At 33.5% G+C, this 7500-nt stretch overlaps 3 non-coding genes across 3 annotated transcripts; 2 read left to right on the top strand and 1 right to left on the bottom strand.

The window, feature by feature from the left end:
- Positions 1 to 1619: 1619 nt before the first annotated feature.
- On the top strand, positions 1620 to 1706 carry TRNAS-GGA (transfer RNA serine (anticodon GGA)). Its single transcript has one exon. It is a non-coding gene; the product is annotated as a tRNA-Ser (tRNA).
- A 1260-nt stretch (positions 1707 to 2966) lies between these two features.
- On the bottom strand, positions 2967 to 3039 carry TRNAT-UGU (transfer RNA threonine (anticodon UGU)). The gene has a single exon. It is a non-coding gene; the product is annotated as a tRNA-Thr (tRNA).
- Positions 3040 to 4645: 1606 nt separating this feature from the next.
- On the top strand, positions 4646 to 4718 carry TRNAF-GAA (transfer RNA phenylalanine (anticodon GAA)). Its single transcript has one exon. It is a non-coding gene; the product is annotated as a tRNA-Phe (tRNA).
- Positions 4719 to 7500: the final 2782 nt, after the last annotated feature.

The following is a 7500-nucleotide window of genomic DNA, read 5'->3' as shown; positions in this document are numbered from 1 at the left end:
TTCCTTGTGTGGATAAGACCTATGTTATAGAGTATATAACTTCGATCATAGGGATCGATTTCTAGTCGCATAGCTTCATAATAATTCTGTAGAGCTTCCGCATAATTTCCTTCGGATTGAGCCGACATCCGTTACGGTCGTTCGTTATTCCATTGAAAGAATCTCCGTTCCAGAACCGTACGTGAGATTTTCATCTCATACGGCTCCCCCTTTATCTGATGCGCATAATGAGATGAGAATAATACATGAAATCAAAAAACATTGAAATACTCTCATTATGAACTCATGGGACTAGCGTTTTTTACAAAAAATCTCTAGCCAACCTTCCTGTAAAAGATCTTTTCTTAACATCAAGCATGGTTTACTAGATAAAAATAAAAATGGTAACTCTAACAATTTCTTTGTCCTCAACGCCTCTAAATTTCCAGGAATTAGTCACTTCAACAGTCTTCGATGGTTATACAGGTATCCAAAATACAAACGAGATGGATGTTTGTTGTCCCACCATTTTTCTAAGTTCCGATCCCGATAAGGAAAAGGTATAATTTATAACAAAGTTTTCGTGTTGTTGATTCCTAGGTGTAGTGCTTCTTCCCCTCTGCTACCTATTTTTACTAGTGAATATTTTTACTAGTGGAGTAGGGTTGACTTAATCCATAGGTTACACCTTTCGCTTAATACTAGAATCGACAATTCTAGCATCTAAGGTTACATTAATCGGGGATACACGACAGAAGGAATTTTTTGATTTTCAAATTGCACCTCCAAGAAGCGTAGATTTATTTCAATTATTGTTTTCTTTCTATCCCGAATACTGTGTCTTTCTACTAAGACGGAGAGCGGTAAAGAAAATTGAAAAAAAAAAAAATCAAATCGCACCATCTCTGTAATAGGTGAATGCCTCTTTTTCCCCGGAAGTTGTCGGAATTATTCGTAATAAGATATTGGCTACAATTGAAAAGGTCTTATCGATAAAATTTCCATTTATCCCACCAGATCTAGGCATCGGTAACAACCCCATTCTATAATTTCTTTTAATTACCTCTCGTGAGAAAATGATCCCACAAACAAAGGAATTGCATAGTACGAAATAACATAAAAACGGATTCATTAAAAAATCCCACTCGATATTAAAATTGTTTCTTTTTGATTTCACAGGAATCAATAAAAGAGAAGAAATATTTCAATCCGGTTAAATTTCATCCAAATGTAGTAGGATCAGAATGAAGAGAACTATTCTGATTTCAGCGAAGTTGAAGAAAAAAAGAATTTTATTTATCTGACTGGGGTAATTCTAGAAGTTTTTTGATTGAATTATGATACAAAAAAGAGCAAAAAGAATCGAATAATCATTCTATGATTCATAACTTGTGACTAGATATATGTATGGGATAAACAGTTGTTGGTGAAAAATCGAAAACTGTAAAAGTCGAATTTTTAGAAAAAAGGAATCATAGTTTAAAAAACTAAATAGAATCATGAGCTAAAAGTATCCATTAAACATAGTTAAAAAAAAAATTATTTGTATAGTTAGAATTGGTTGGACGTGCCTATCAAAAAAAAAATTGAATATTAATGACTCACTATTAACTCGGTTTCTGGGCCATAATCATTCTGTAGGAGAGATGGCCGAGTGGTTGAAGGCGTAGCATTGGAACTGCTATGTAGGCTTTTGTTTACCGAGGGTTCGAATCCCTCTCTTTCCGTACTAATTCAACAATGTTACTGACCACAATGTATCAAATCAAATAACAATCGATACTATTATTCCAACGGTTAGACCTTTATGGATTCTTTATTTCGAATTTTTGTGGTACGGAAACGAAAAGACTGGAAAGAATGCACAAGAGATGAAAATCCCCCTACCGATCAATGATAGATGAATGATAGAAAAATTTCCGGATCAAAACCTTACTTTCCTTCGGTCTCTTTACTTAGACTTCGGCGAAGGGGAGGACGAAATTGTCCGAACCCTTGTTTTTTAGTTAGGTTTAAGTCTGACGAGAATAATATTCTACAACGAGCAATTCATTTATTTTTAAACTGACCCATTTACTATCTATTATTTGATTGACTAATCCTTTATATTGCAATGGCTGAAGAGTCAAATGTTTTGGCAATTCCTGAGGGGGGGATGAATCAAGATAATTTTGAATCAGTGTTCTCGATTTTTTTTCATCTTTTGCTGTAATAATATCTCGGGGTTTGCACCGATAACTTGGTATATCCACTATAGAACCATTAACTAAAATATGTCTATGATTAACTAATTGTCGGGCTTGAGGAATAGTCGAAGCCATACCCAATCGAAAAAGGATGTTATCCAAACGCATTTCAAGTAATTGTAGTAAAACTTGACCCGTTGATCCTTTGGCTTTTCCGGCGATACGAACGTATTTAAGTAATTGTCGTTCTGTAAGACCATAATGAAAACGCAATTTTTGTTTTTCTTCTAAACGAATACGATATTGAGATTTTTTACCGGAACGCGATTGGTTTTTAAGATCGTTTCCGGTTTTGGGCCTTTTACTAGTTAGTCCCGGTAAAGCCCCCAGACGGCGTATTTTTTTGAAACGAGGCCCTCTGTAACGCGACATAAAGACTCCTTATTTTATTTTATTTAAATTTCATAAACATTTTATTTTATTTAAATTTCATAAACTTAAATGAAAACTAAATGATAAATATTATAAATGAAGTGAAATCCAGTAAAGTATTGTACTACAAAACAAAGAATAATTAGATAACTTGGATCAATATCCGGATCCTATTGTATATGTAAATGATATAAAAAAGTAAGAGTTCCTTTCTTGATTTGTTCTACAGAAATAGAACCCCTCCTTTAGTCATAAAGGTAAGTAAGTTCCTACGACATCATAGATCGGTGACCTTTGAAAAAGGGTAAGAAGTCGTTTCTTTATTTATTTGATTTATCAATTATGTCAAAAATAAAATCAATAGAGAAAAGCCGGCTATCGGAATCGAACCGATGACCATCGCATTACAAATGCGATGCTCTAACCTCTGAGCTAAGCGGGCTCACATAACAGAAATGTTACATGCATAGTAATTTACTAAATTACTGGGATCTTAGCTATTCCTAATTAATATGAATATAGAATCTAATTTCATTTCAAATAAATATTCAATATTGGAATTGTTCTATTATAGAACATAATAATTAATATAACGATTAATAGAATATAGCGATAGAAAATTTTGATCTATTTATCAAATGGATGTGTATCAATAATTAATGTGTTAATCTTAATTGCATTTAATGCAATTGAGATGATAATGAAGCGTTTCTATGTTTTCATTCTGAAAGGTGGAAGATAAGACGAACAAGGGAATCGACCGTTTAAGTATTAAATTTTTTACTAAAAAAATAATAGAAAGAGGGGCAAATATATATGTTCATATATCTATCTATATTGATATATATTGAATTGCAGATACAGAAATGATAGAATCATTTTGGATCGGAACAAATATGGGTCTCCGATAGAGAAGAGAGAGATGAAAGAAGATAGACAAGAAATCCAATAGGAGGAAACACTTTTCAATAGAGGAATCGGTATTCTAATGACTTGAGTGGTTCCAGTATAATACAAATGAAAGAAAACGGGGAAGGACATCATAATGCGATACTAATCTTAAAAGAGGGGGGATATGGCGAAATCGGTAGACGCTACGGACTTAATTAGATTGAGCCTTGGTATGGAAACCTACTAAGTGATAACTTTCAAATTCAGAGAAACCCTGGAATTAAAAAATGGGCAATCCTGAGCCAAATCCTTTTTTCCGAAAAAAAAGGGTAGGTGCAGAGACTCAATGGAAGCTGTTCTAACAAATGGAGTTGACGACGTTGCGTTAGTAAAGGAATGAATCCTTCCATCGAAACTCCAGAAACGATGAAAGATAAACGTATTACGTACTGAAATACTATATTGATTAATGACAACTCGAATCTCTATTTTTTATATTTCTATAATTTTTTTATATTTATATTTATATATATATATAAAATTATATATAAAAATGAACGAATTGTTATGAATCGATTCCAAGATCTACAAGTTGAAAAAATAATCGAATATTCATTGATCAAATCATTTACTCCATCATAGTCTGATAGATCTTTTGAAGAATTGATTAATCAGATCGAATAGAATAAAGATAGAGTCCCATTCTACATGTCAATAACGACAAAAATGAAATTTATAGTAAGAGGAAAATCCGTCGACTTTTAAAATCGTGAGGGTTCAAGTCCCTCTATCCCCAAAACCCTAAAAAGGCCCGTTGGCCTCTTTAATTATTTATCCGTTCATTAGCAATTCAGACTTTGTTATGTTTCTCATTCATTCGACTCTTTCACAAGCGTATTTGAGCGGAAATTTGATTTCTTATCACAAGGCTTGTGGTATATATTCTATATGATAGACGTACAAACGAACATCCTTGCGCAAGTAATCTGTGAAATTTGAATGATTAACTGTCTACTGTACTGAAACTTCGAAAGGCTTATCCAAGCCCTGAAATTTCGTATATCTTCAAAAAGAAGACTTTGGAATACCTTTTTTCTTATTTACAATTGACATAGACCAAAGTCATCTATTAAAATAAGGATAATGTGTCGGAAATGGCCGGGATAGCTCAGTTGGTAGAGCAGAGGACTGAAAATCCTCGTGTCACCAGTTCAAATCTGGTTCTTGGCACATCATGAATTTGTATGAGTATCTATTCTACGGATTCATTAATAATATAGATCATGAAAAATACTGATACATGATGATGTCTGGAAATCTACCCTTTAACTAAACTATATATATTTTTTACTCTATTTATAGATGTCGAAAATAGACAAGTAAAGATAAAGAGGATATTTATAGAAATATGTAAAGGATGTATATAGATATGTAAAAGAAAAGAATTTTCTTTTGTTTCCTCTTCTTTTTTATTTGTTCATACTCTGTCTCCTGGCGTTCAATTCCTATTTTATACATATTTGAAAGTTTCAATTAGTTCCTTATAAGACCCAAAAGTCTAGTCTAGGGGAGTTGAAAGGCGGGAATGGCCAAGATTCATCTCAGATACAGTACAAATAGAATCCGATTCTCTTTTCATATTATATTTCTTCATTTCACCCTATGTGACTTTTTAAAGCACATCTATAAGTCATATGCGTGATACATAGTTCATAATGCAGAACTCATTTAGTTCATCCTATTAGCTTGTGGCTCATCCAAAATAAGTATCTTACAAATTGGATAATCTCACCAAATCTCTAATTGTATTTTTTTTAATCAATAATAATAAGATGAATGAGACTTCAATTACTATGCTATATCTATAAGAGAACGTAAAAATGTATTTGAATATCTTGAGTTGTCGAAGTGAAGATTAGTTTCGTATTATTTAATGAGCATCTTGTATTTCATAAAAAATTGGGGGCAATATAATCCTTACGTAAGGGCCATCCTACCCAACTTTCAGGCATTAAGATACGCTTTAGACGTGGATGATTATCATAAGAAATTCCCAACATATCATAAGATTCCCTTTCTGGAAAATCCGCACTTTTCCAAACCCAGAAAACAGACGGAATTTTAGGATTTATCCTTGCGGCAAATACTTTTATGCATACCTCTTCCGGTTGATCTATACCATACTCGATTCTCGTAAGATGATACACACTAGCTAACAGTCCGCCTGGTGCTACATCATAAGCACATTGGGAACGTAGATAATTGTAACCATATACATATAAAATGACTGCAATGGAATGCCATTCCTCGGGCTTTATTTGTAAAGTCTCTATTCCTTGGTAATCGAAACCCAAAGATCTATGAACCAGTCCATGTTTGACTAGCCAAGAAGACAAATTACCCTGCATCTTCTCCCCCCCCCATTTTTTTATTTTTATTTGTATAAGTATTTCCCATTTACAATGAAAAATTGATGAAGATTCACTCGTTCTTTGCTTTGTTATTCTGTACAAAAAAAGTATACGGCCTAATTTACTAATTCGTAGGAAGAGACTGCACTTTTGTATTTGAAAAAAGTTTCAGGAGGGATGATCTCTGAAGTAGATGATGGTTGATAGAGTAATCCTTGATCGTAATTTCCAGTATTAGTACTTGGGCCAACATGAAATTTGTGATTGGTAGTAAAACACCGATTTTCCTCTTGAGACTTAATTCGATCTTCATAGATTTCTCGAGATATTTTCTTACGAAGTTTTGTTATAGCATCTATAACAGCCTCGGGTTTAGGCGGACAACCCGGCAAATACACATCGACAGGAATTAACTTATCGACTCCCCGAACAGTACTATAAGAATCGGTACTGAACATCCCTCCTGTAATTGTACATGCTCCCATAGCAATAACATATTTTGGTTCAGGCATTTGCTCATATAATCTTACTAAAGAAGGAGCCATTTTCATTGTTACCGTACCCGCTGTTAAAATTAAGTCTGCCTGTCTAGGACTAGATCTTGGTACCAGTCCATAACGATCAAAGTCGAATCGTGAACCTATTAATGAAGCGAATTCAATGAAGCAACAACTGGTACCATAGAGAAGCGGCCATAAACTGGAGAGTCTTGACCAATTTGAAAGATCATTTGATGTAGTTGAAATAACTGAAGTTTGGGTTGTTCGATCAAGTAAGGGAAACTCGATGGAATTCATAACTGTCTCAATGTTTTTTTTTAATTGTCTGAATATTCAAAAACTAAGACCATTCCAATGCTCCTTTTCGCCATGCATAAACTAAACCGACAATTAGGATAAGCACGAAAATTAAAGCTTCTATAAAGACGGATACCCCTAATACATCAAAACTCATTGCCCACGGATAAAGAAAAACTGTTTCAACATCAAAAACAACAAAAACTAGAGCAAACATATAATAACGGATTCTAAATTGTACCCAAGCATCGCCCATTGGTTCTATTCCCGATTCATAACTCGAAAGTTTCTCTGGCTCTTTGCTAAGAGGGGCTAAAACTCCAGAAATTAGAAATGCCAAAATAGGAATAAGACTTGATATTATTAGAAATACCCAGAAAATATCATATTCGTAAAGCAGAAACATAAACGTACTCCTATCAATGTGGAAAATATACCGGATTAGTCGATCGGTACATGTCTCGTTTGAAGATTCATCCACTATAATCCTATTTATATAATATCTATTATATCCATAATAAATATATATTAAATATTATATATTTATATAGAGAGGATACATATAGTCGGAATTTCCATTTAGGAACTTTTAGTGATTGAAGAAGGAAAGAGAAGACGACTACTTTAGTTTTGTGCTTTACTAGATAAGGTATACCAACAGAAAAGCCTATTTGAGAATGTTTACAATGAAAGTTACCAAAGATCTTCGTTTCTCAAACTCTAGCTTGTCCACAAATAAAATACAGTAAGTCGTTCCTAGATCCATGTGATTTACTAGTGCATTCGATTTGCATTGGGTTATGG

Source organism: Cucumis melo, unplaced genomic scaffold (genome assembly GCF_025177605.1).
Source record: "Cucumis melo cultivar AY unplaced genomic scaffold, USDA_Cmelo_AY_1.0 utg000861l, whole genome shotgun sequence".
NCBI lineage: Eukaryota > Viridiplantae > Streptophyta > Magnoliopsida > Cucurbitales > Cucurbitaceae > Cucumis > Cucumis melo.
Note: the sequence above shows the minus strand (reverse complement) of the source record. Positions and strands in the feature narration are given on the sequence as shown.